Here is a 25,951-nt window from a genome sequence, read left to right on the forward strand (position 1 = left end):
CTTATATAGGCCCTGGTCCTCTCCCCAAATAATGAGCGGAAAGGGAGCCAACAACGGCAGCCAAATTTGAAAGGGGACAGCTAGTACAAGCTATCCTTACAAAAGCGGTCTTCGCCTGCTAAAGGCTCTGGTGGTGACGCCGTCTTAGGCTCCACGATGAACTCCGTCCCGCCGTCCTTCTCATCTTGGTCTTGTTGCACCGATATGGTAACCTTTGTCTGATGCCTCGGTACTCTGCGCCTGCGCTTTCTTCCTTAGCACCGAAGAGGAAACAAGGACGCTGCGCGTGCTGGCGCCCACCTGGTGTCGATCGTCATGGCTCACGTCACGAGAGCCCCGTGAGGTTTGCTCCGCCTTGATATCTCCGCTCCTCGTGAGCCTGCCTGGCTAGGCCGCTCCTGAGGAGGTCTTGCGTCGTCCGCCTCGTGAGGCTTGGCCCCTCGCGAAGGTCTTGATCGCCTTGTTGATGAAGATGGGCCGTACGGACCGCTAGCTTAGCCACGCCGTGCGCCGTAGGCAGGCAAATCTGGGGACCCCCATTCCCACAACGCCGATAGTAGCCCTAGGGCCCAAGGTGCGCTCGGGCTTGGCTTCGCGGCGAAGCCAAGGGTCAAGTACGGAGCGCCGCGGGCCCCAAAAGCCCGCGGCCTCGATCGACGTGTGGCAGTTGATTGGACGTGGGCGTCACCGCTTCCCCACGCTGCCTCGGCAACTGCCCGACTTGACAAGTCCCTGCGTCATGCAAGAAAAACTATCATTACCTGCGATCGTGGGAGGCGCCGGTTGGCCTCCTCTCGCTATAAATGGGGAAGGGGGCGGAGCCCCCATCGCCCATCTCTTCCTTGCTTCACTCGCTTCTTCTCCTTGCTCCTCTGCTGTAACAATGGCGCCCATCCAAAGGTTTTCCGCGGACGAGAAAGGAAAGGCCCCCCGCGATGATCCGGGGTCGCTTCCGCCAAAGAAGAGGCCGGTCCATCATCGCGACGAGACGGCGATGCAGGTGGTGACGAGGCCTTGGTGCGAGCGGCCTCCTCCAGGATATCCGCTACCCTTGTACGCCCGAGCCGAGGGCTCGGGTGGGCGGAGCGACGAGCGGCGACGCCCGCGCCGCGCCCGTGGTCGCCGCGCGATGGCGAGGCATGCTGTTGCTCCGGGAGTCCATGCTGCGGACTCTTCGCGCGAGCTTGTGCTATGGGCGCCGATGCCCCCAAGCTCTTGGATCCGCATCCCGCGGTTCTTCTCCGACGTGATGCCGCCGAGGAGGCCCCTCGAGCTTTGGTTGCAGCACGCCGACTGCGACGCTCCGGCGACCGGAGCAGAGATCGAAGCGGTCCCTGCCGGCAAGATCTTCATGACCCGTGGTTGGGGCGAGGTCGCGTGGGTTTGCTGTGCGAGGGGTGCTCTCGCGATCCACTTCGAGTTCGACGGCGCCACCACGCTCTTCTTCAAGGTCTTCGACGCGGAGGGCCGCCGCCTAGAGTGTTGCCCTGGAGGGGAGCGCCAGGTTGACGCGCGCTTCGCTCGTGGCTACTCCAGCAGCAGCAGCCCCTGGGAGTCCAGTAGCTCTCCTGAGCTTTACGAGACTCCGGAGACAGGCGACGACAACTACGTGCCCCCGAGCTCTCGCCGAGCTCGGAGCAGGGCTGCGGCGTCCAGCCGCCGCCGCCACTGATCTGGATGAGGTTGGCATCCCCCCCCCCCCCGTGGCCCACTGTTGATGATGGCGTCCGCCACGGGAGGGTGTAGATAGGATTCCTCTTAGTTCCTGCTTTTTCTTCCTGCGAAGGATCATGAGGTACCCCGTGGGGGCGTGTAAGGATCTGTGATGCCCCTTTGTGTATATCTTCCTTATTATGAAAATTTGCGAGCGCATGTCCTGTCAGGGCTCGGTCTCCCCTTTCCAACCTCGCAATAGCTTGTTGTTCTACGCTGACAGGTCCCAGTCCCCAGGCAGGCTACAGCCGTCGCTGGTATGCCAGGTCGCGTGCCGTGGTCAAGGCCAGGAGGTGTGCGGCCCAAGGTCCGGTAAGAGCCCCTGAGGCGCGATGCTCAGGAGGTCCCCTTTAGCGCTCAAGCGGCTATGGCAAGATAAGAAAGGGAGGCGACGTGGCCATGGCAGAGCTGCGATGACCGTGATTCTAAGGTTCCAACGATTAGCCGATCCGAGCGCGAGACTTATCTCAGTAGTTCGGGATCGATTCCTCGCGTTGCGCCAGGCCTGTGCGCAACCACTCACAGCGTAGCTAGGTTAGGCACGTACGGGTCCTCCCCCTTCCAATGCTTTCCTTCGTGCTCTACGTCCTCAGGTCCCGGCCCTCGAGCGAGCTCAGCCACCGCTGGTATGCCAGGTCGCGATGCCGTGGTCAAGGCCAGGGGTGAGGGCTAGAGAGCCAGTAAGAGCTCCTGAGTCGCGATGCTCAGGAGCCCCCCTTTAACGCGCAAGCGGATCGCATGACAGAGGAGAGGGTCCGTGGTACCGCCCGCTATTATCCTCGGGAAGTCCCTGCAGGTCATCACAAGGAGAAACACGGTTTGCCGTTATGGTTGCCAGCCCGCTGCTGGTTGCTCTGAGACGAGATGAAGGCACTGAGGGCCTGGTGAGGTGACGTGCACAGGGCGTGCCGCGAGCCAGAGCTCGACCACTCAGGTTTGTCGACGTGGCAGGGATGGACCCACGCACCAGCGTCATGCCTGTGTGACGAGGCCCCGTGGGAGGCGACGATCGACCAGGTGGTAATCAGGCAGGTTAAGCATGGAAGGTAAATCAACCTGAGTAAATACGGAAATATACATGCCACTGGGTCAGGCCCGAGCGGCTTGGGGATGATGCAGCCCGAGGGGCGCCCCCAGCAAGGTAAGCTAAAGACATAAGAAAAAGGGATACATGCCACAGGGACGGACCCATGCGGCCTGGAAATTATGCAGCCCGAGGGGCGCTCCCAGCTAAACGAACTTGGAAAATGTCACCTGGTTCTGTAGACGAAGGAGGGTTGGTGTAGCTGAAGGAACACGGCGAAGGAATGGCTTCTCATGAGCCACCGGGGCCCTGAGCCTCGGGAGGCTCTGGGGGTTCAGGTGGTTCCCTGAGGACCATCTCCATCTCTTCCAGGACGGCGTGGTGCCTGGCCTCCTGAGCCGCCAGGACACGCCGCATGTTGCGCTGATAGGCTGACGACACGCTCGGCGGGCCGAAAGGCATGCGAACGTAGCTGTGCGGTGGACCCTCGCAGCGTCCCGCACGCAAAGGCCAGAAGAGCTCCTGAGAAGCGGCCCTGTTGAGCCCCGGGACGTCGATGCAGACGCGCAGCCCGGCATCCCCGCCTGGATGGGGAGCTGCGCCTGGTGGGCGGCGATCGCCGCGCATGGCCCTTGCGCCCTGCAGTTCCTGAGTGATCTTGGTGATGAACTCATGAGTGGTGGGCGCTCCTTGCCCTGTGTTCTCCCGAGGGAAATGTGCCGCGAAGCACGCCTCCAAGTGGTGCCCAAGCGCCTCCCTCGTGAGGTTGGCAAGGTCTGAGGGTCTCCAGAAGAGAGCCCCCGAGCCCTGCCCGAGGATGGCGCCGGGCGTGCCTTCCTATGCGATGGAAGGAGGCGCCGCCGGAGCGGGCGCTGATCCTGACGAGGCTCCAGCTGCGTCATCGCCCTCCTGAGATCCTGCACGGCGCAGCTGCTTCTTCTTCTTGGGGAGGGCCTCGGGAGGGCCCTCGCTTTTGCTGTCGGGGTCGTCGATTGCTGCAGCTTGAAAGGCGCGCTCGAGGGAGCACACCGCATCTCTTTCTTCACATGGGACCATGATGATTCCGCCGCTTCCCGGCATCTTGAGGACGTTGTAGCCATGGTGGGTGACTGCCATGAACTTGGCCAGGGCCGGATACCCGAGGATGGCATTGTACGGCAGGCGGATGTGCGCGATGTCGAAGTCGATGAGCTCGGTGCAGTAGTTCTTGCGCTCTTCGAAGGTGACAGGCAGGCGGACCTGCCCTATCGGTGTGGTGGAACTGTCGGTCACTCTTGAGAAAGGCTTGGTAGGCTGAAGCTGCTCATACGGGACCTGCAGGTTGTCGAACGTGTTGACTGATAGGACGTTGAGACCTGCGCCGCCGTTGATGAGGGTCTTGGTGACTTGCACGTTGTTGATGACTGGGGAACAAAGCATCGGGAGGGCGCCAGCAGTGGCTGCGCACTTGAGCTGATCTGCCAAGTCAAAGGTGATGGCGCACTGGGACCACCTGAGCGGATGCGTGGCCTCGAGCCTGGGGAGCACCACGTTCACTTCACAAGCGAACTGTTTGAAGATGCGTTGTGAGGCTGGGGCCTGCACGCCGCCTAAGATGCAGGCGATAGCACGCGGCTCCTGGAAGCCCCCAGCCCCCTTGTCCTGATGGTGATCGTCGTTCATTCTTGGTGGTGGCGACAGCGGGGGAAGACCGGCGTTGCCCTGAGGACGGTCCTCGCGAGGCTGGTCCCTCCAGGCGCCCTCGCGAGGATGATCCTGCCAGCGGTCCTCACGAGGCCGGTCGCACCACTCCTGGCGCGGCCCACGGTCGTCCCAGCGTCCGCCACCACGTCCTCCTCCTCGGCCGTAGCCATGGTCGCTGCGCTCGGGGCGTCGACTGTAGCGTCCTTCGCGGATGGCTCTGAGCTCTTGGCAGTCACTGGTGCTGTGGGTGTTCAGGTTGTGGAAGGCGCAGAACGGTCGGCTGCCCTTGGATGACTCGGACTGATCTCTGCCCCGCTTGGTGTCGGGCTCCGCTGCGAGCACGGCTGCCTCCTTGCACTTCATGTCCTTGGCCTTGGCCTTCTTCTCCTCTGCACCCGCAGCTGGCAGCTCGAGGAGGGAAAGGCGCCCCTCCTCAGCTCTTGTGCATTTGGTTGCCAGGTTGAACAGCTCGTGAGATGTGCACAGCTCCTCGTGGATAGCGAGCTCCTCCTTCATCTTGACGTCACGGACGCCATCAGAGAACGCGGAGATGATGGCCTCGTCCGTGACCTTGGGGATCTTGAGGCGAGTGTTGTTGAAGCGCTGGATGTACTTCTGGAGGGTCTCCCCTGGTTGTTGCTTGAAGTGGCGCAGGTCGCCCGTGGCCGGCGGGCGGTCGCGAGTGCCTTGGAAGTTGGCGACGAAGCGGTCGCGCATCTCGTCCTAGGAGGAGATTGAGCCGTGCTGCAGGTTCAGGAGCTAGGAGCGGGCACCATCCTTGAGAGCCATGGGAAACCAGTTCGCCATGACCTTCTCGTCGCTGTTGGCCGCTTCGATGCTCAGCTCGTAGAGCTGCAGGAACTCCGCGGGGTCGGAGGTGCCGTCATAGCGAGGGGGCAGATCCGGCTTGAACTTGCCCGGCCAGGCGACGCTACGCAGCTCGGGGGTGAAGGCGCGGCAGCCGGCCATGGTTGCTGGAGCCCGTCTCGGAGGTGGAGCTTGGTCTTAGTGAGGTCCGCGTGCCGCCACCGCAGGCAGGCGCGATCTTGACGAGGCGGCGCAGGGAGCGCAGTTGCAGCTTCTCGCGGCCGAGGAATTTCCTGGCAGCTTCTGTCTTCACGCGCGGGCACCGGGCGTGGCGGATCACGCCGTGGGGCCGCGCGCCTTGGCGCCAAGGCGCAGTCTTGGGGCAGAGGTGGTGGAGGCGTGCCATGAGCCACGTCGCATGTGGCTGGTGGAGGGTGAGGCAGAGAGAGGGACGGCGCCGGGGAGCCCCCTGCGGCGCAGACAAGCTCGGTGACACGGTCGAGCCACTCCTCGTAGAGGTCATCGACCGGGCGGTAGCGCAGGAGTTCGTTCGCAGTGAGGAGTACGGCCCGCACCTCCATGGGAGCGCGGCGTGCGTGAGACAAAGAACCAGCCTGGGTCAGCGATGGAGTGGCGGTGCGGCCGTCCTGCCGCACCGATGGGTGCAGCGAGGACGCGTGCTGCTCGTTCCCCGCCGGGCCGGTGGCGGCATTGGCGGCAGGAGACGGAGAACGACGAGGTGGCCCGCCGACGGGAGCCGTCTGAGCAATGCGGGCGGTGAGGGCAGCCCGGCGCTCAGCTCGAGCACGGCGAACGTCCGCCATGGAGACGATGGAGCGACGGAGCGACGAATCGACGGAAGGGAAGCTACGGTGCACCCCTACCTGGCACGCCAAATGTCGGATGTGGGGTTCCGGGAAAACCCTTAAGGTTCGAACTCTGGGTGCACGCGAAGTTCTTTCCCTCCTACCGATCCACGCCCTAGCTCGCTAAGATCTCGCGGATGACCTCGACGAACTCGCAACACAGAAGGACACGGGATTTATACAGGTTCAGGCCACCATTGTGGTGTAATACCCTACTCCAGTGTGTGGTGGTGGATTGCCTCTTGGGCTGATGAAGAACAGTATAAGGGGAAGAACGGCCTCCTGAGGTTGAGGTGTTCTTGTGCTCTGAGGACTTGTGGGCGAGAACTCGATCTGTGTCCCTAGTTCAACCTGCCTCTACTGTGGTGGCTAGCTCTACTTATATAGGCCCTGGTCCTCTCCCCAAATAATGAGCGGGAAGGGAGCCAACAACGGCGGGCAAATTTGAAAGGGGACAGCTAGTACAAGCTATCCTGACAAAAGCGGTCTTCGCCTGCTAAAGGCTCTAGTGGTGACGCCGTCTTGGGCTCCACGATGACCTCCGTCCCGCCGTCCTTCTTATCTTGGTCTCGTTGCACCAATACGGCAACCTTTGCTTGATGCCTCGGTACTCTGCGCATGCGCTTGCTTCCTTAGCACCGAAGAGGAAACAAGGATGTTGCGCGTGCTGGTGCCCGCCTGGTGTCGATCGTCATGGCTCACGTCACGAGAGCCCCGTGAGGTTTGCTCCGCCTTGATATCTCCGCTCCTCGTGAGCCTGCCTGGCTAGGCCGCTCCTGAGGAGGTTTTGCGTCATCCTCCTCGCGAGGCTTGGCCCCTCGCGAAGGTCTTGATCGCCTTGTTGATGAAGATGGGCCGTACGACCCGCTAGCTTAGCCACGCCGTGGGCCGCAGGCAGGCAAGTCTGGGGACCCCCGTTCCCAGAACGCCGACACAGATGCCTGAGGAAAAGCCAGATAGCACTTATTGGACTGTTCACTTCGATGGATCCAAGCAGTTGGAAGGCTCGGGGGCTGGAGTTATTTTGACTTCCCCACGAGGTGATAAATTCTGTTATGTTTTAAGGTTGATGTTCCCTTGTACTAACAATGCAGCTGAGTATGAGGCCTTGCTCCATGGTCTTCGGATGGCTAAAGAGATGAATCTAAGCCGGGTGAGGTGCTTTGGCGACTCAGATTTGGTGGCTGAACAAGTTTCAGGCACTTGGGATTCTAAGGATCCACTCATGGCCGCTTACCGCCGAGAGGTCGATGCTATTGCTGGTCATTTCAAAGGTTATCAACTGGAACATGTTGATCGCAGAAAAAATGAGGCGGCTGATGCTTTGAGCCGGCTAGGATCCTAGCATAAGTCGGTACCACCTAATGTTTTCCTTGATATCCGGCATAATCCTTCAGTCAAATTGCCTACGGAGGAAGATCTTGCTATTCCTGACCCGGAGGCGCAGTTGGTGGCGGCTCTTCATGCTATTCCTGATTGGACAATTCCATATTTGGCTTATATGACCCGAGGCGAGTTACCTGAGGATGAAACTTTGGCCAGGCAGATAACCCGGCGGTCTAAGTCAATGACTATTGTCAATGGAGAGTTGCACCGTTGCAGTGTCACAAGGGTGTTTCAACATTGTGTTTCTCCTCAGGAAGGCTGTGAGATTCTACGAGAGATTCATGAAGGAGATTGTGGTCATCATGCCGACTCTAAGTCCCTCGTAGCCAAGGCTTTCCGTCATGGATTTTATTGGCTGACGGCTCATGCTGATGCAGAGGATTTGGTCAGTAAATGTGATGGTTGTCAAAAAATTTCAAGACGAGCTCATGTGCCGGCTCAAGAATTGAGGATGATTCCAATTACTTGGTCGTTTACAGTCTGGGGGCTTGATATGGTTGGACCTTTTAAAATATCCAAGGATAAAAAGACCCACCTTTTGGTGGCGGTTGACAAATTTACAAAGTGGGTTGAGGCAGAGCCGGTTAGTAAGTGTGATGCGGCGACAGCGGTTCAATTCATCAAAAAGGTGATTTTCCGTTTGGTTATCCCCACAGCATTATAACTGATAATGGCACTACTCTTTCCAAGGGTGCCATGAAAGAGTTCTGTCAATGAGAGCATATTCGTCTTGATGTATCATCAGTGGCTCACCCCCAGTCCAATGGCCAAGCTGAAAGAGCCAATCAAGAAATTTTGAGAGGCATCAAGCCCCGGCTTATGGTCCCTTTGCAGAGGACGCCGGGTTGTTGGGTGGAGGAATTGCCCTTGGTGTTATGGAGTATCAATACTACTCCTAACAGATCTATGGGTTACATGCCTTTCTTCATGGTTTACGGAGCAGAGGCGGTTCTCCCTAGTGACATCCGTCACGACTAGCCCCGTGTGGCGGCTTATGTTGAAGCTGATAATGAAAAAGCACGTCAGGATGCTCTTGACCTGTTGGATGAGGAGCGTGACCGTACGGCAGCTCGTTCGGTGATTTACCAGCAAGATCTGCGTCGTTATCATAGCCGCCGGGTTAAAACCAGGACCTTTCAAGAAGGAGATTTGGTGCTCCGGCTCATCCAGGTTCAAACAGACATGCACAAGTTATCCCCACCTTGGGAAGGGCCCTTTGTGGTCAGCAAAAATCTAAACAATGGATCATACTACCTTATCGATGTTCGAGACCACAAGGACTCACGCACGTCGGAGGAGGAGACCCGCCGGCCGTGGAATATTGCCCATCTTTGGCCTTATTACACCTGACCCACTAGCTCTGGTGATGTACATATTTTGTCAATGTATATATTATGATGAATATAATAAAGCCGGCATCCTTGAATTCAGGGCCTCTGTCGTTTCATTTCTGAGAATATGAGTCTTTATTGTCACTTCATACGGTCACTTGGGGGCTTCCTGCTGATTGAGCAACTATGATTACCCTCTTGATCCGGCTTGTACGCCATGATTACAAAATACTTGGGGGCTTCCTGCTCATTCAGCATAGCTATGACTACCCTGTTGATCCGGCTTATACGCCTGGAATGAAATATTACTTGGGGGCTCCTTGTTAATGAATAGAGCTCTGTTAACCCTTGTAATAGGCTTGGACGCAAGGTGTATTCACCGAAAAATCCGGGTTATCCTTCCTTTGTTTGCTTGCCACTCCGACCAGGTAATCCTGGAATGACTCGCCGTACTCTTGACAATCAATCTTGTAAAGACCCTGAATTTGTCAAAGTTAAAACGACGATTGGTCATGTGAGGTACGGGTTTGAATTAAGGTTTAACTCAGCGGTTGTGCGGCCCTTGAATAGCACTTGACATTGAGCCTTGGCAGCCTATGAAAGCCTTGTTTTTTGATTTATATTTGATTCGAACATTTTTTGAGGTTCATATTTCGTGACATGTTAATTCGTGGTTGACAACCTATGAGGGACATGTTGCCTTATGGTTCATATATGAAGTTATCCGGAGTTTTATTAACCCAGCCTGGTTTTGGACTTTAAGTCGCCAGGGTATGATGATTATGTGCTTGGAGTGTTGTGCTCTAAGTTTTGGGATGTTACCCTTTGCTGCATATGGCGTTGTAAGCCGGCGGTATGAATAAGATTGAACAGGGCATTATGCTCTGTCTTTGCGCTGTTACCCTTACTGCACGACGTATGATAAGCCGGCAGTATGAACAAATATCACAGGTATGATATTTATTTTGTTGTGATTATATGAGGTTTTGATGAACCGGCCCTGGTTATGGACTATTTAGTCATCAGTGGTTTTTTATGGGGTATTGTGACCCGCCCTGGGGTAAACCGCGAGGGCACATGTTATCTGCTTATGTGCAGGAAAAAATGATAAAGCATGGTATGCATAATTGATGATATTATAAGCATAAGTGGCAGATCTTCAAATGATGGATCGGAAGTATTATGCAAATCAACACGCATGATGGCGTGACAGATCAAAATTGTTTAAACTAGCCTATTACAAGGCATCTGATGGCCCAAAAGGGCAAGTGTTTTTTGAGACATAGCATCCAAATGCTACGACTGGTAAACCGGCTCATAAATTAAGACTTCTAGTCTTGGCGGGTCGAAGTCTCCGGGTCATCCTGCGCTGCTTCTTCTTCTCCTTGGTTATCCATTGGCTAGAAGTCAGGCGAAGCCCAGTTGATACCGGTCAAAGCTCTAAACACATCCTCGTCATCTATAAGACTTGATGGATCAATGTCAGGAGCGAAGGTGTGCTTACGAGTCGGCGGGACGAGATCCACCTCTTGATGAACCGGCACCTTCACCTTGTTGTTATCAGCATCATAAGCTGCCTGATATTGGGATAGATCTTTGTCTTCAGCCAGTTTGCTTGCTACTGGACGCACTTCCCTTGCCATTTTTTGCAAAGTCATCAGCGCTGAAGGGAGACCCGTCTTCTTTTACACTTGGGAAATCATTAGCCAAATCTTCTGGATCAAGATCTGCTTGCCATGCCTTTGCCCGGCTTAGGGCAGTCATCGCGCTGGCTCTGGTAGCTGATCGCTTTAAATCTTCAATTCTTTCGGGCAGCACCAATAGTTTTTCAAGTGTTTCCTTGATGAAGGAGGGCGGTTGTTTCTTATGAATAGCAGCACATATTGACCGTTGAGCACCAGTGTATAGCTGCTCTACCAGAGTATAGACAGCTTTGAGCTTGATGTGCATGTCTAACCCCAACTTGGCGCTTCGGGAGCCTACATCGGTGAAATTATTGGTAAACCGGTGGATGATTATGATATACAGTTGGTGCAAAGGAAAGTATTTTTTGTTACTTACCGAAGATGGCCAAAGTCATGCTGTTGATTTGATGCTTTAAACCGGACAACTCGTCAGCTACCGGTTTAAGGGCTGCTTCGACATCTTCTGCTCTTTTTAGTAAAGCTGCCTTCTCGGTTTCCCAATCATTTCTATCAGTACTGAAGCTCTGTTTCAACTGCTCAATGTTTTCCAATGCAGTCTTCAGCTCTGACTTGGCTTTTGAAGTCTCAGATTGTTGAGTTTGAATATTGGCCATTAGATCTTTGACTTGGGATTCCTTCTCATTTAGTTCAGCCTGTGACATGAACAGCATGGAAGGTATTATGATCATGATTATTTTTGAAGTCCCAAGCACAATACAAGTATTTTCCTTGGCACTTGGGGGATAATGTCTATTGCTCTTTCCAAAGACAAGTTCATATGATGACCCGGGCAAAATGATGTGGTCCGGTGGATAAAGGCTACATACTTGGATTCTATTTACAGTTATCGTGATAAGTCCCGGTTTATTCATGCTGCTTAAACCGGCCCTTGGGGGCTACAGGTGCAAAGTTGATCACTGCTAATTGAAGTCCCGGCTTAATTTGATAATTTAAGCTGGCCCTTGGGGGCTACTAGTTTGATCTTCACATATTTTTGACTATCTAAAAAGTCTATAGTACATTCAATGTTGTCATGTTCTATAGACTTGGCGGTTGATAGAGGTATATTTATGAGGAGGATTGTATTGGATTACCTCAAAACGCTCCTTCATCAAGTTGACCAAGCCGGCCTCAAAGTCACGGCTGGTGTGAAGACGGTTCAAATAACCAGAGTGAATTTCTTGAGCACTAAATTGAGCATAGCTTTCCAAGTCAACTTTCCATTTTCATTTATCAACAGAAGAGCCTCCTTGGCGCTGTGCTTGGACAGGCAATGGGGTTGCCTGGGGCCTGATAAGCCGTCCCAGTAATCATTATATCATCAGATTCCTGAGCCGGCTGAGCAGGACTGGGCGGTTTATCATTTTCTGGATCAGCATCGATGACATCTTGGGTAACGGGTTGGTCTTCTCGAGGAGGATCATCCATAACAGCTTCTGACACTTGATGCAATGTCTCAGTTGTGGCATGTTGTTCCGGATCGACATTTCGGGCTCTTCAGCCGGTTTGTCAATTTTTGCTTTTTGCTGGGCTTTGCCATAGCACTTAAAAGGAAGCATAAGACAAAGTTAATATGACAATTAAGTGCATGATTCAAAGCGATAGATTTAATATTCTCACCCAGGCACAGTCTTGAAAACCGGGATTTGAGTCCCAGTTGAGTCGCTGGAGGAGGAATGAGATGTTCCCTGATAGTTTGAATCAGACGGATTAAGAGGTTCTCGAAAAAGACCTGCCTAGGGATAAGATAAATCAGAAATATTTGAAACCTCCAGTTGAAAGTGCGTTATATCGACTAGAGGGGGGTGACTAGGCGATTTTTATGAATTCTTCACAGAGGAATTTCAGGGTGAGGAAATTCCTAAGCGAAGAACTACTTGCAGCGGAATAAGTACTCAGATGTAAACATAACAGAACACAAGCATGGTCATCATGATGAAATGAAGACAAGTACATAGTACAGAAAGCGTAAACACAGGATGAAACGGGATGAAGACAAACAGACTGAAGAACTTGAAATCAGGAAATTGAGAAAGTCTTCAGTCAAAGTATTCAAAGAGATATGAACAAGCACACAACAACTGTAATGAGGAAATGAAAGAGTTGAGGAAATAGAACCAGTAGGCTTGGTGAAGACAATGATTTGGTAGACCAGTTCCAACTGCTGTGACAGTTGTACGTCTGGTTGGAGCGGCTAGGTATTTAAACCTAAGGACACACAGTCACGGACACACAGTCCTCACCGTATTCTCCTTGAGCTAAGGTCACACAGACCTCGCCCAATGATTCGTGGTAAGTCTTCAGGTGACTTCCAAACCTTCACAAACTCGGTCACTCGGCGATCCACAAATTCCTCTTGGATGCTCAGACCATGACGCCTAACCGTCTGGAAGAAGCACAGTCTTCAAAGGTAACAAGTGTCGGATCCACGCAGGATCAATCTCTTCAGTGATGCTCAATCACTTTGGGTTTGTAGGTGTTTGGGTTTGGGGTTTTCCTCACTTGATTATTTTCGCTCAAAGTCCTCGGAGGATGGGATGCTCTCAAATGACAAGTGTCAGTTTCTCTCGGAGCAGCCAACCAGCTAGTGGTTGTAGGGGGCAGCTATTTATAGCCTAGGGAGCAGCCCGACATGATAAGACATAAATGTCTTTCAATGATATGACCTTTAGGTGGGTAGATATTTTGGGACAGCTGGCGCGTAGCACAGCAACGGTCGGATATTTGAGGCTCAAATTCCTCAGGGCTAAAATGTTCCTCACTTGTAGGCAATCCGCACTGGCAAATTCCTAACTCCTCAGTCAGAACAAATTCCTCAGCGACCAGAAGAACTTCGTCTCTGTCACTGAAGAAATTGACTGAACTGTATGAGATTTCCAATGGCTTCACTCGAAGGGATTGGTAGGTGTAGGATTTTTAGTTGAGCATCACATGGAAAATTTTCCTTAGTATTTCCTCGACCCCCTTTAACAGTACGGTGATTCCTATGACTCAAGAAAGAGAAAATGAAACTATAAAAACAAGAGTCTTCACGCTTCATGTTCCTCGAATGAATGCCAAGTCTTCAAGGTCACACCAATTTCTTCACTTTCAAAGTCTTCAGAAAGTCTTCAGAAATCCAAAGTCTTCAGTCGAAGAACTTCATTTTTAGGGGTCGACTTTCTCTGTAAATATCAAACTCCTGACAGACTTATAGACTTGTGTACACTCAAAAACACATTAGTCCCTTAACCTATAAGTCTTCAATACACCAAAATCACTAAGGGGCACTAGATGCACTTACAATCTCTCCCTTTTTGGTGATTGATGATAATATAGGTTAAGTTTTCAACGGGGATAAACATATGAAGTGTAAATACGGATATTGAGGAATTTGATTGCACGATATAGAAGAACTCCCCCTAAAGATGTGCATAGTGAGGGTTTTGCTTTTGAAGCAATGCACACTTGAAGAGTAGTATCATGGAGATCTCCTCCTATATCTTGTAATTCATACACGCATTTAACATAGGATATGAAGAATTTGAAATACATGATGAAATATGGTGACTGATGTAATTCAGCATGTGTGCATTAACATTAATGAGGAATAAGCATGCAGAAAAAACACAGCAAAAGTATCAGGCCACCATAGAGTTTAAGTTTACAATTCGATTCAGCAAAGTCATCAGAAGAACGAGAGTTGTAACTTCGCAAAAAAACCGCCCATATAAGATAGACCCGCTTGAAGACTAACTCAAATTTCTCCCCCTTTGTCATCGAATGACCAAAAGGGTTGAAAATGAGGACTAACGCCCCTGAAGAATATCATGTTGATGGAGGAGCGCCAGCGTTGTTGGGGTCGTTTGTTGTTGTAGGGCCTGCTGCAGTGTCGTCCAAGTCTTCATGCTCGTCGGTTTCGCGCGATGAAGAATATGAGCTGGCCACCAAGGAAGGAACCTTGACCTTCTTGTATTTCTTTGGTGGAGGCGCAGACCAGTCAAAGTCCTCCTTGAGACTCATTTGCTTCAGATCTTCTTCACCATACAGATGAGATAAGATAGCCCAGGTGCGACCGAAAACTTCATGGAGGTAGTAATGGTTTTTCTTCACTGCATTATGTGTAGCAGTCATGTTGTGAGGAATGGAACCAAACTGACGCTTAACCCATTTGTGGTTTCGATCCACCTTCTGGTGAAGACTAAGAAGCAGCTCACAATCAGTCATCACTCTTGGAGCTGTGGCTTGAGGATTTGGCTTGGATGCATGGGCAGCAGAATCATGAGTGGCACAGTCATCATTGGTAGAATAAGATGCAGCTTTGCAAAACTGACCATCCAATGGACGAATGCCTTCATCAATAAAAGCAGCGGCCTTGCCCTTTTCATCAGCTGAGGAATATGTCCGCTTGAGGACTTCAATTGGGGGCAAGTAGCTGAGGTGATTCTGAAAATCAGCCTTGTAGTTGAGTGAAGACCTTGTTCTGAGGAATCTCATAATCCAAGGAGCATAAGGCTTCAACTCAAACGGAGAGAGTGCAACATTGGCTAGAGTCCTCATGAAGAAATCATGATAGTTGACAGCGATGCCATGCATGACGTTGAATAGCAGATTCTTCATGATGCCAACGACTTCTTCATCAGACGAGTCGTGGCCCTTGATAGGACTCATTGTCTTCGTCAGAATGCGATAGACTGTTCTGGGCACATATAGCAATTCCTTCATGAGGAATTTGGTCCTTGGGGCTTGACCGGGCTTTAGAGGCTTCATAAGCACTTGCATGTAATGAGCAGTGAGCTCAGGCTCTTGGTACAGGCAACGAGCACCTTCAAGGGGAGGACTGATTGGCAGGGCGTGAAGTAATTCAGAGGCTGGTGCCTTATAATGAGTGTTTTCGGTCATCCAGTCCAAAACCCAAGAGTTCACATTGTCAGCAGCTCCTGTGATGTGCAGCGTTGCGTAGAATTGAAGAATAAGTTCTTCATTCCAATCAACAATGTCAGAGCAAAAGTTGAGGAGGCCTGCGTCATGAAGCACACTGAGGACAGGAGTGAAGCAAGGCAGTGATTCCATGTCCACGTGAGGAATATGCTCGTGGTCGAAGATTTTATTCTTGTTGAAGAGTAGTGAAGAATAGAAATTGGCCTGGCTAGCAGTCCAAAAGCGCTTCCTTCTAAGACGAGCAGAGTCATAAGGATTATAATCAGTGAAGAACACGTGCTCGCCGAAGAAGTCATCAGCCTTGAACTTCTGCTTCTTCGAGAAGGGGTCCTTTGGCTTGGGCTGGGGCATATCAATCAATTGCATCACCACTTCAGGAATAGCAATCTCAGGATCCACAGGCTGAGGAATTTCAGGTTCTTCTTCAGTGACAGCCTGGGTCTTCAATTCTTCATTTAAATTTTCATCGGCACTAGTGGCTGGAATTTCTTCATGGACAGACGGTGTGGCATGAGGTTCATCACATCCCATTTGAACTTCAGTATTGTTAGGGGACTGAGGAATTTGTTGCAGTGGTGTGAACAGAGGAGAGTTGGGGTGCTGACTTTCCCAAAAGTCATCATTCAGCACTGGTGTTGTGCACCCAATGTCCACATCTTCTTCTTCTTCTTCTATTTCTTCAACGCCGGCCTCTTCAGTAGTGAACTGAGGCATGGGCGATGAGACTATTGGGGTTGAAGGGATTGCATCCGCTTCAATTTCTTCATCCAACTGCTCTGAAGAAGCAGCAGAAGGAATGTCATCATCAGATTCACTTGGAATCACATATTCTACATCAAAAGGAACAAGGTCCTTTGATGGCATGGATGAGACAGGAATAGCATCAATTGGGTTGTCAAATGAACTAGTCAGCGGCTTCATCTTCTTCGGAGCTGAAGAATCTGATGAAGTTGATGCCTTCCTTTTCTTCACAGCTGCACGCTCTGCAGCCTTGGTCTTCTTCACATCTGATGCAGATGGAAGGATTGGAGTTGGTGTAGGCGCAGGAGGAGCAGAAGAATTTGGTTCAATTACTTCAGGCACAACTGATGCAGTTGCTCTGACTTCTTCAGTTTCTTCAGGCGCACCACTAGTGGATGCCCTTGCAATTTCTTTAGCGGCTGGAGTGCAGTCATCAGCCCTGGTACTTTGAGTTTTTTCGGCAGCCTGATTGTCATCAGCGGTGCTGGCATTTTCTTCAGTCGGCTGAGCAGATGCCTCAGCCTGAGGATTTTCTTGTTGCGTTGGGGCTACAACGTTGGAAGTTAACTTCTCAGTCAAATTCACAAATCTGACTTTGGCTCCAAGCCAGTCAGCACGATATACGTCAAATTCATCACTGAGTTTCTTGATCTCAGATTGAATATTGACAAGTTCTTCGGTTATCATAGAAACAACGTGTTTCTTCAGGAAGCGCTCCTTCTTATACTGCGCTTTCTTGATCTGCCTGGCCTTTTCAAATTTCCATTTTTCTTCTTGAATGAAGGCAGTCAGCATATGACTTTGGCCAGGAGTCAGCTTGAAATCAGGCATAGGAGTGTTGGGGTCCTTATGCCAGAGATCAATGTAATCAAGGATCAACTTTGGATCCAAAAGTAGAGGCACATTTGTGCCTTTGGCTCTAGCGGCCTTGAGCTGCCTGTCTCTGATGATTTCGGCAAGTTCCTCATCATCGGCTTCGTCTTCATCAGACGGCACTTGGAAGGCAACCTGCTTCTTGTGAGGACTTGGGCGAGAGCCTCATCTAGCAGTGGCCTTTGTCTTCAGCAGAGAGGGGCCAGTTGAAGAATTTGGTGCAGCTGAGGAACTACCAGAAGCTCCTGAGGCAGTAGAGATGCCAGTTGTCCTTTGGCACGTGGCGAGATGCACAGGTGCTGAGGATTTGGTCGGAGCAGCTGAGGACTTTGGCGGAGGAGCTGAGGACTTTGGAGGAGCTGGAGCAACTTGAGGAGTTGGCCGTGAGGGCTTTGAAGAGTCTGGCCGTGAGGGCATTGAGGGTGAAGCACTTGGCTTATGAGCAGGCTTCTTAGCCATGGCCTTCTTTGGCTTGCTTGCAAAGGCCTCAGCAGTGGTAGCAGCAGCAGTAGAGTCTTATTAAATTTCCTCACTGCTTCTTTTGCCTGTTTGGCCAGTTTGGCCTGGCGCTTGGCCCATTCTTCAGGATAGTCCTCACCGCGCTTGAGGCTGGTGGGATCTGCTTCTTCGCCAGGTGCCAATGGAAGTCTTGAGCATGGAGGGGTAATAGTGAATTTCTTCATGTATTTGGGAGTAACATATCTGTACTCCCTCCACTCTCTTGCCCATCTCCTCTCAATCTTTTGAATGCGCACCTTGCGCTGATTTTTATCTTCCTCAGGGGGTGTGCAGTACCCAGCATAAATGTCATCAGGGATTTCAAACGCTGTGTTGACCTCAGGCCTCTTTCCTCCCTTCTGTGGCTTCTTACCGTCAGCCATTTCCTTCAGATGAGGAATATGAACAACTGAATTTTCTGAAGAGGTGTGCAACTTTTCTTCGAGGAACGCTGCAAATGAGTTAAGTTGATGAGAACCTAGTGATTCAGCAGCGGACATGTGTACCTGTGAACAGAGTATAGTTGCGAGGAATTTGGAGAGGTCATATGCGTTCTCAGAGGTTTTTCAAAAAGAACAAGTTTGAGGAATTTGACCAGATGAGTCTTGACGAATTTCACTAAGCGTTCTTTGTCTTAGGTTCCAGAGTTGTACAGATCAAAAATCCACACAATTGAGGAATCTTGAAGAAAAATATTGCTTAGAGAAACGGATCATGAACAGATGACATGTGAGGTGTTTTAGTGTGTGAGGATTTGAAGAAAAACACCTTTGAAGATTTTTTAGAAATCACTCGAATCAAAGAGGGCAGTAAAAGTAACTTTTAATTACCCTTGATGAAGAACACGATGAACTGGGAAGTGTAGATGTGAAGTTCGTCAGTTCAGAGCTTCCACGCCCTAACTCGGCAGAGGAAGACAGCTACGGCGGCGGCGGAGTGAAGAAATCCACAGCCGGCGCGAGTACAACGGCGACGAGGTCGAGGCAGTGAAGCTCTTCCTCACCGGCGACGATGGAAGTAGCGGCGGCACTAGGTTTTGAGAAGCTCGAGCGGGAGAGAGATCGAGCGGAGTAAAAGTGAAGTGAGGAAGGGGAAGGGTATATATAGCCGCGGTGAAAAACTGTTCGCCCAAAGAAATTGGACGAACGTGCCCCTGACCCTTCTCATTCGCTTGACATGTGTCACCCACGTACTGAGAGGTGGCAATCGTGTGAGATCGTGGGCGAATAGATAAGTATTTTCGTGCGATGTGGAACGGTTTGAGTGGCAAAGCCGAGAATTTAGATAAGATAAGTAAAAGTTTTGTTCGTAGATTCTTCAGCTGACAAGGACACAGTGAAGATTTTGAATGAGTTTCAAATAGAACGCACATGAAGAATTTGTGAATAGATTGGGTTGAGTTTAGCATAGAGGGGGAAGGGTCCGATCACATTCACTTAGAAGAAAAAGCAACTTGAAGAAATAGCAATAAGTGAATGTTGTAGAGGACATAAACTCTTATATATATAGCCAATGAAGAAAAACGACGGAAACAGTGAAGACAATGCAAAGTTGAAGCAAATGAACAACTGAGGAATTTCAAAAATGAAGAAAAACTGAAATTGAAGATTTTCAACTTTTGGTGGTGGCGTGACCCACCGTATAAGAATGATGATTTCAGACACCGCGTACAATTGTCGTAGGGCTCTGAGAATCAAATTCTTCGTTAATTTCTTCACACTTAGAGTGCTAGTCTTCATTGATTGAAGAAAAACATTTCTTCATGTGTTGCACATCTAAGTCATCAATTTTGCATCAGTGTTAGGATGAGTGTCCTTTTCAAAGAACATTCGAAGATTCTAAGATATTTAGCTCACACCGCAACTTGCTAAATCTCTTCTCATCCAAGGGCTTTGTGAAGAAATCGGCTAGCTGTTCTTCAGTCTTCATATGCTCAATAGAAATGTCGCCCTTCAACACATGATCACGAAGAAAATGATGACGAATCTGAATGTGCTTTGTCTTCGAGTGTTGAATTGGGTTGTGAGCAATCTTGATGGCACTCTCATTGTCACAGTAGAGAGGCACATTCTTCACGTTGACGCCGTAGTCCTTGAGAGTTTGCTTCATCCACAGCAATTGAGCACAGCAAGAACCAGCAGCAATGTACTCAGCTTCAGCAGTAGACAATGACACGTAGTTCTGTTTCTTCAAGGACCAACAGACCAAAGATCATCCGAGGAAATGGCATGTGCCAGATGTTGACTTGCGGTCCACACGATCACTAGCATAGTCAGAGTCTGAATATCCAATGAGATCAAAAGCCGAGCCCTTGGGATACCATAATCCAAGTGTTGGTGTGTGAGCTAGATATCGAAGAATATGCTTCACAGCCTTATGGTGTGATTCCTTCGGTGTAGCTTGAAATCGGGCACACATGCAAACACTAAGCATAATGTCTGGCCTAGATGCACATAAATACAATAAAGAGCCAATCATGGAGCGGTATACCTTTTGATCGAAGTCAATACCATTTTCATCAGTGCATAGATGACCATTTGTGGGCATTGGAATTTTGACCCCTTTGCAATCTTGCATGCCGAATTTCCTCAATACGTCCTTGAGGTATTTCTCCTGAGATATGAATATGCCATTGCGCTATTGACGAATTTGAAGACCTAAGAAGAATTGCAGTTCTCCCATCATAGACATTTGATATTCGTCACTCATCATATAGGCAAATTCATCACTGTAACATTGGTCAGTACAGCCAAAGATAATATCATCAACATATATTTGGCACACAAATAATTCACCATCATAAGATTTAGTGAAAAGAGTTGGGTCAAGTGAATCGGGTTTGAAGCCTTTCTTCATGAGGAATTCCTTCAAAGTATCATACCACGCCCGAGGGGCCTGCTTGAGGCCATAGAGGGCCTTATTGAGTCTGAAGACTTTGTCAGGATTCTTTGGATCTTCAAAACCTGGGGGTTGAGCAACATATACTTCTTCCTCAAGCTTACCATTGAGGAATGCACTTTTCACATCCATTTGATATAAAGTGATATCATGATGGTTAGTATAAGCAAGTAATATGCGAATAGCCTCAAGTCTAGCAACAGGTGCAAAAGTTTCATCGAAATCAATTCCTTCAACCTGTGTGTAGCCTTGAGCTACAAGCCGTGCCTTATTCCTCACAACAAGGCCATTTTCATCTTGCTGGTTGTGGTAGATCCACTTTGTGCCAATGATATTGTGCTTGCGAGGATCTGGACGTTTGACCAGTTCCCAGACGTTGTTGAGCTCGAACTGATGTAATTCTTCTTGCATAGCTTGAATCCACTCAGGCTCCAGAAATGCTTCATCTACCTTAGTGAGCTCTGTGATAGAGACAAAAGCAAAGTGCCCACAAAAGTTAGATAAATGTGAAGCTCTTGAGCGTGTGAGAGGACCTGGTGCTTCTGTAGCGACCAGACCTCAAACAGTCTAGTCTCTGTGCATCAGTGTCATCCCTGGATCGGTAATGCTGACACGCACAGTACTTGAAGGATTTATAATAGAGTAGCAATCACACACTTATTACATCGAATGTCTCAAAAGAGAACTTAATACAATAAATACGGCTTAAGGCCATCTAAAATGATAACAGCGGAAGGCTTTGGAAGATAAAGTGAGTCCATCAACTCCAACGGCATCACTGAGTATAAGACCACGACCTATGGCACCTTAATCGTCGTCTGAAAAGTCTGCAACATGATACGTTGCAGCCCGAAAATGGGTCAGCACATGGAATATGCTGGCAATGTAACACATAGAGAGTAATGAACATAATAATGCTATCACTACATGCATGTTTGGCTGGTGGAAAGCTCTATGGTTACAGTTTTGCGAAAAGCCAATTTTTCCCTACCACAAAGGAATAAATTTTATTTAACTATCATGGTGGTTGTTAAACATTGAGAAGGTACCTCCAACTCAATCCCAATTAAGAACGTGATTAACCCAATCAAATTAAATTAAGTAACATGATGATGAGATTCACATGATAATCCAAGAACTAGATACTCAAGATGTCCATAACCGGGGACACGGCTAACCATGATTAGATTGTACACTCTGCAGAGTTTTGCGCACTTTTCCCCACAAGACTCGATCGCCTCCGCTTGATTTCTCGCACTACATGGTGTTTGAGAAACGGATGACCGAGAAACAGTCTTTCAGAAACAATACTCTTTACTCCGGGTGGATAGTTACACCTACTTTCCCCTACATCTAGTAGCCCACCTCTTCAAGAGGTCATGTAACCTACTCAACTATGCTAGAGCCCATAATAGCTTCTGGCTGCACACGGAAGTTTCTAGCATGAAAAATCTCATGATCCCTTTGAGTCTGAGTGGCGGTCCATAGGATGATCACACGGGTACTCCGGGATATCCAAAAATACAGGCAACACTGGGTTCTCCAGGTGCCTCAATCCACCCAGATGTAAATTAAAGTAGCCACCTTAAGTTGAACCATTAATTAACAATCTCACATCTGTCATGGAAAAATTCACTCAAACCCAATCCACGTCTACGAGCATAGCATAGCAATATAAGCAAACGTAGAAGTAACTCCCAATGGTTTGATATAAACAGGGCAATAGGTACTACCTCAACTACTTCCCAAAACCCACATTTTAATCAGATCCTAATCATGCAATAGTTTGAGGAATGATCTAATGCAATAAAACTGGGTGGTAAAGAGGTATGATCAAAGTGTTACTTGCCTTGCTGATGATCCGTGAAACCTAGAGACTCGTAGTAGCACGCTTCGCACTCCGGGTACTCTATCGCAAACAAACAATACATACATTAGCAATCAAGCAAGGGTGCACGGATAAAACTCAAAATAAGAGATCTAACCAGAAAGTTCAACTTAAGAACTCCGGTATGCAAAAAGAATCAAATCGAACGAAGCAACGAAACTCAAACGGCAAAAGAAACAAGCTTCGTTTACTAATTTGGACCTAAGTCAAATTTTACAGTAGCAAAAACTTATTTGAGTTAGTTAATCAGAAAGATGGTTTTGAGACGAAACTCTAGGCGCTTGAATCGCCTGATTCCGATAAACGAGCGAAAAGTTATACTAAAACGAAAAACAGATCGGAAATCGCGATCGAAAATAATCGTGAAAAATCCGAGAAAAAGAAAAACTGACGAACAGGCTAACGAACAAACGTTCGCTGTCTGCGGTTAAACGACGAAAATTGTTCGTTAAAACGAACGTACGGACAAACGTCCGCAAAAATAAATAAACCCAAAAAAACTAAACCGATCTATAAAAAAAACCGCGGTTTCCAAAAAAACCCACGGTTTTCCAAAGAAAACCGGCGGCGGCGCGGGTGGCTACCTCCGGCGGCGGCGGCGCGGGACGGGTGGCGTCGGCGGGCAGCGGCGGCGGCGGGGCGGCGGCTAGGGTTTCGCGGGGCGGGCAGGCGGCTCGGGCTGGGCTGCGGGGCTCGGCCTCCCGGCTTATAAAGGCCGGCCGGGCCAGAGTCCTAGCCGGACACGGCCTGGTAGGTCGGTTCGTTTTTTTTTAAATCAGGCGTGCAGAAAAGGAAAGAAAAGAAATACTAAACAAACTTCAAAAATCCCAAAATAAATTTTCCCCGTCCTCTAAAAATAAGCCGGACAAGATGAACATTTATTTGGGCCTAAAATGCAATTATGAAAAACACGTATTTTTCCTAATTCAAATAAAATCAAATATTTGTTTTTAATAATTTTCCTCCTATATTTCATTATTTTTGGAGAAGTCATATTATCCCCTCTCATATATTTGATATGAAATATTTTCGGAGAGAAAATAATTAAAACAAATGATCCTATTTTCAAAATTTGAGAAAACCCAAATATGAAAATAACGAAATCCCCAACTCTCTCCGTGGGTCCTTGAGTTGCGTAGAATTTCTAGGATCGCAAAACAAAATGCAATAAAATATGTTATGCATGATGATCTAATGTATAACATTCCAAATTGAAAATTTGGGATGTTACAGCTTCAATGTCATCGATGATTCTCTCAATTTGCACTTCATTTGCAACGCGAGGATGAGCGGGTTGTCGTTGAGGAATTTGATCAGCATTTTCTTCAGCACCATTTTCTTCAGGTGCATCAATATCACGTTCTTCTCAATCTGGAATGAATTCTTCAGCAGATTCTTCGGTCGAAATGACATCCTCAGTAGCCTTGAACTTGATAGTTTCCTCAGGTGCTGGTTCTTCTATCACAGAAGGTAGGTGCTCTCTTTGCGAGCCATTAGTTTCATCGAACTGCACATCTACAGTTTCAACAACTTTGTGATGAACGTTGTTGAAGACTCTGTAGGTGTGCGAGTCCTTTCCGTAACCAAGCATAAAACCCTCATGTGCTTTCGGTGCAAATTTAGAATTGTGATGAGGATCTCTAATCCAACATTTAGCACCGAAGACTTTGAAATAACTCACATTGGGTTTCTTGTCAGTGAGGAGTTCATATGCAGTCTTCTTGAAGAATTTGTGAAGATATACCCTGTTGATGATGTGGCAGGCAGTATCAATTGCCTCAATCCAGAAACGACGAGGCGTCTTATATTCATCAAGCATAGTGCGAGCCATTTCAACAAGAGTCCTGTTCTTGCGCTCCACGAAGCCATTCTGCTGAGGAGTATAAGGAGCAGATAACTCATGAGTAATACCAAGTTCATCAAGATAGTCATCAAGACCAGAATTTTGAACTCAGTTCCATTATCACTTCTGATGTGCTTGATCTTCACACCAAAGTTGGTTGAAGCCCTCGAGGAAAATCGTTTGAAGACTTCCTGCACTTCATGTTTGTAAGTGACAATATGCACCCATGTGTAATGAGAGTAATCATCAACAATAACAAAGCCATATTGAGATGCATCATTTGTAACTGCAGAATAATGGTTAGGGCCAAAGAGATCCATATGAAGCAATTCAAATAGTCGAGTGGCAGTCATGGTTGTCTTTGCTGGATGTTTGGCCTTGGTCATCTTTCCAGCTTCACAGGCTCCGTATAAGTGATCTTTGAGGAATTTGACATTCTCAATGCCAATGACATGCTTCTTCTTCGCGAGCGTGTGCAGATTCCTCATGACTGCATGACCAAGTCGTCGATGCCATAGCCAGCCTTCTGAAGCTTTTACAAGTAGGCATACGGCTGGTTGTGGTCCTGTAGAGAAATCAACAATATACAAGTCTCCTCTCCTAAAGCCTTCGAAGACTTTGGAATGGTCAGCTTCCATGATCACAACACAACGATACTTGCCAAAGACAACAACCATATCAAGATCACAAAGCATTGAGACAGACGTGAGGTTCTATCCGAAGGACTCGACAAGCATGACTTTGTCCATGTGCCGATCCTTTGAGATCGCAACCTTACCTAGACCCAATACCTGACTTTTGCCTTTGTCAGCGAAGATGATATGCTTCAGATGTGATGGAGATAAGGGAGCATCCATCAATAGATTCTTGTCACCAGTCATGTGATTTGTACATCCACTATCGAGGACCCACTCATTGGCCTTGGGTTGATCATCCTGCAGATGAATTAGTGCAACTTACGAACTCATATACTTCATCAGTGAAGAATATGACATCAATTTCATCAGATCAATTTCATCAAGTAATAGAACAGATAAAGCAACATGAGGACGTGAGAAATGAAAGTTCATTTCTTCATGATTAGCCTGCATCCTTTTAGGCATTTTCCGGTCTCCAGCAAATTCTTCAGACGTTTACGCACGTCTGGAGACCTGACCCTGCATAAGAGATTAGTTCTTTTTCTTCAGACGTGACCACTAGTTTCAAGAAAAGGGCGAAGGGAAGAAGGGGAACTTCAAGAAGAACGGCAAGCAAGTTGCTGCTCAAGTGAAGATGCCTAAGTCTGGTCCTAAGCCTGAGACTAAGTGCTTCTACTGCAAAGGGACTGGTCACTGGAAGCGGAACTGCCCCAAGTATTTGGTGGATAAGAAGGATGGCCAAGTGAACAAAGGTATATTGGATATACATGTTATTGATGTGTACTTTACTAGTGTTTATAGCAACCTCTCGGTATTTGATACTGGTTCAGTTGCTAAGAGTAGTAACTCGAAATGGGAGTTGCAGAATAAACAGAGACTAGTAAAAGGCGAGGTGACGATGTGTGTTGGAAGTAGTTCCAAGATTGATATGATCATCATCGCACACTCCCTATACTTTCGGGATTAGTGTTGAAACTAAATAAGTGTTATTTGGTGTTTGCGTTGAGCATGAATATGATTTGATCATGTTTATTGCAAAACGGTTATTCATTTAAGTTAGAGAACAATTGTTGTTCTGTTTACATGAATAAAAACCTTCTATGGTCATACACACCAACGAAAATGGTTTGTTGGATCTCGATCGTAGTGATACACAT

This window comes from Aegilops tauschii, chromosome 7 (assembly GCF_002575655.3).
Source record: "Aegilops tauschii subsp. strangulata cultivar AL8/78 chromosome 7, Aet v6.0, whole genome shotgun sequence".
Taxonomy (NCBI): Eukaryota; Viridiplantae; Streptophyta; class Magnoliopsida; order Poales; family Poaceae; genus Aegilops; species Aegilops tauschii.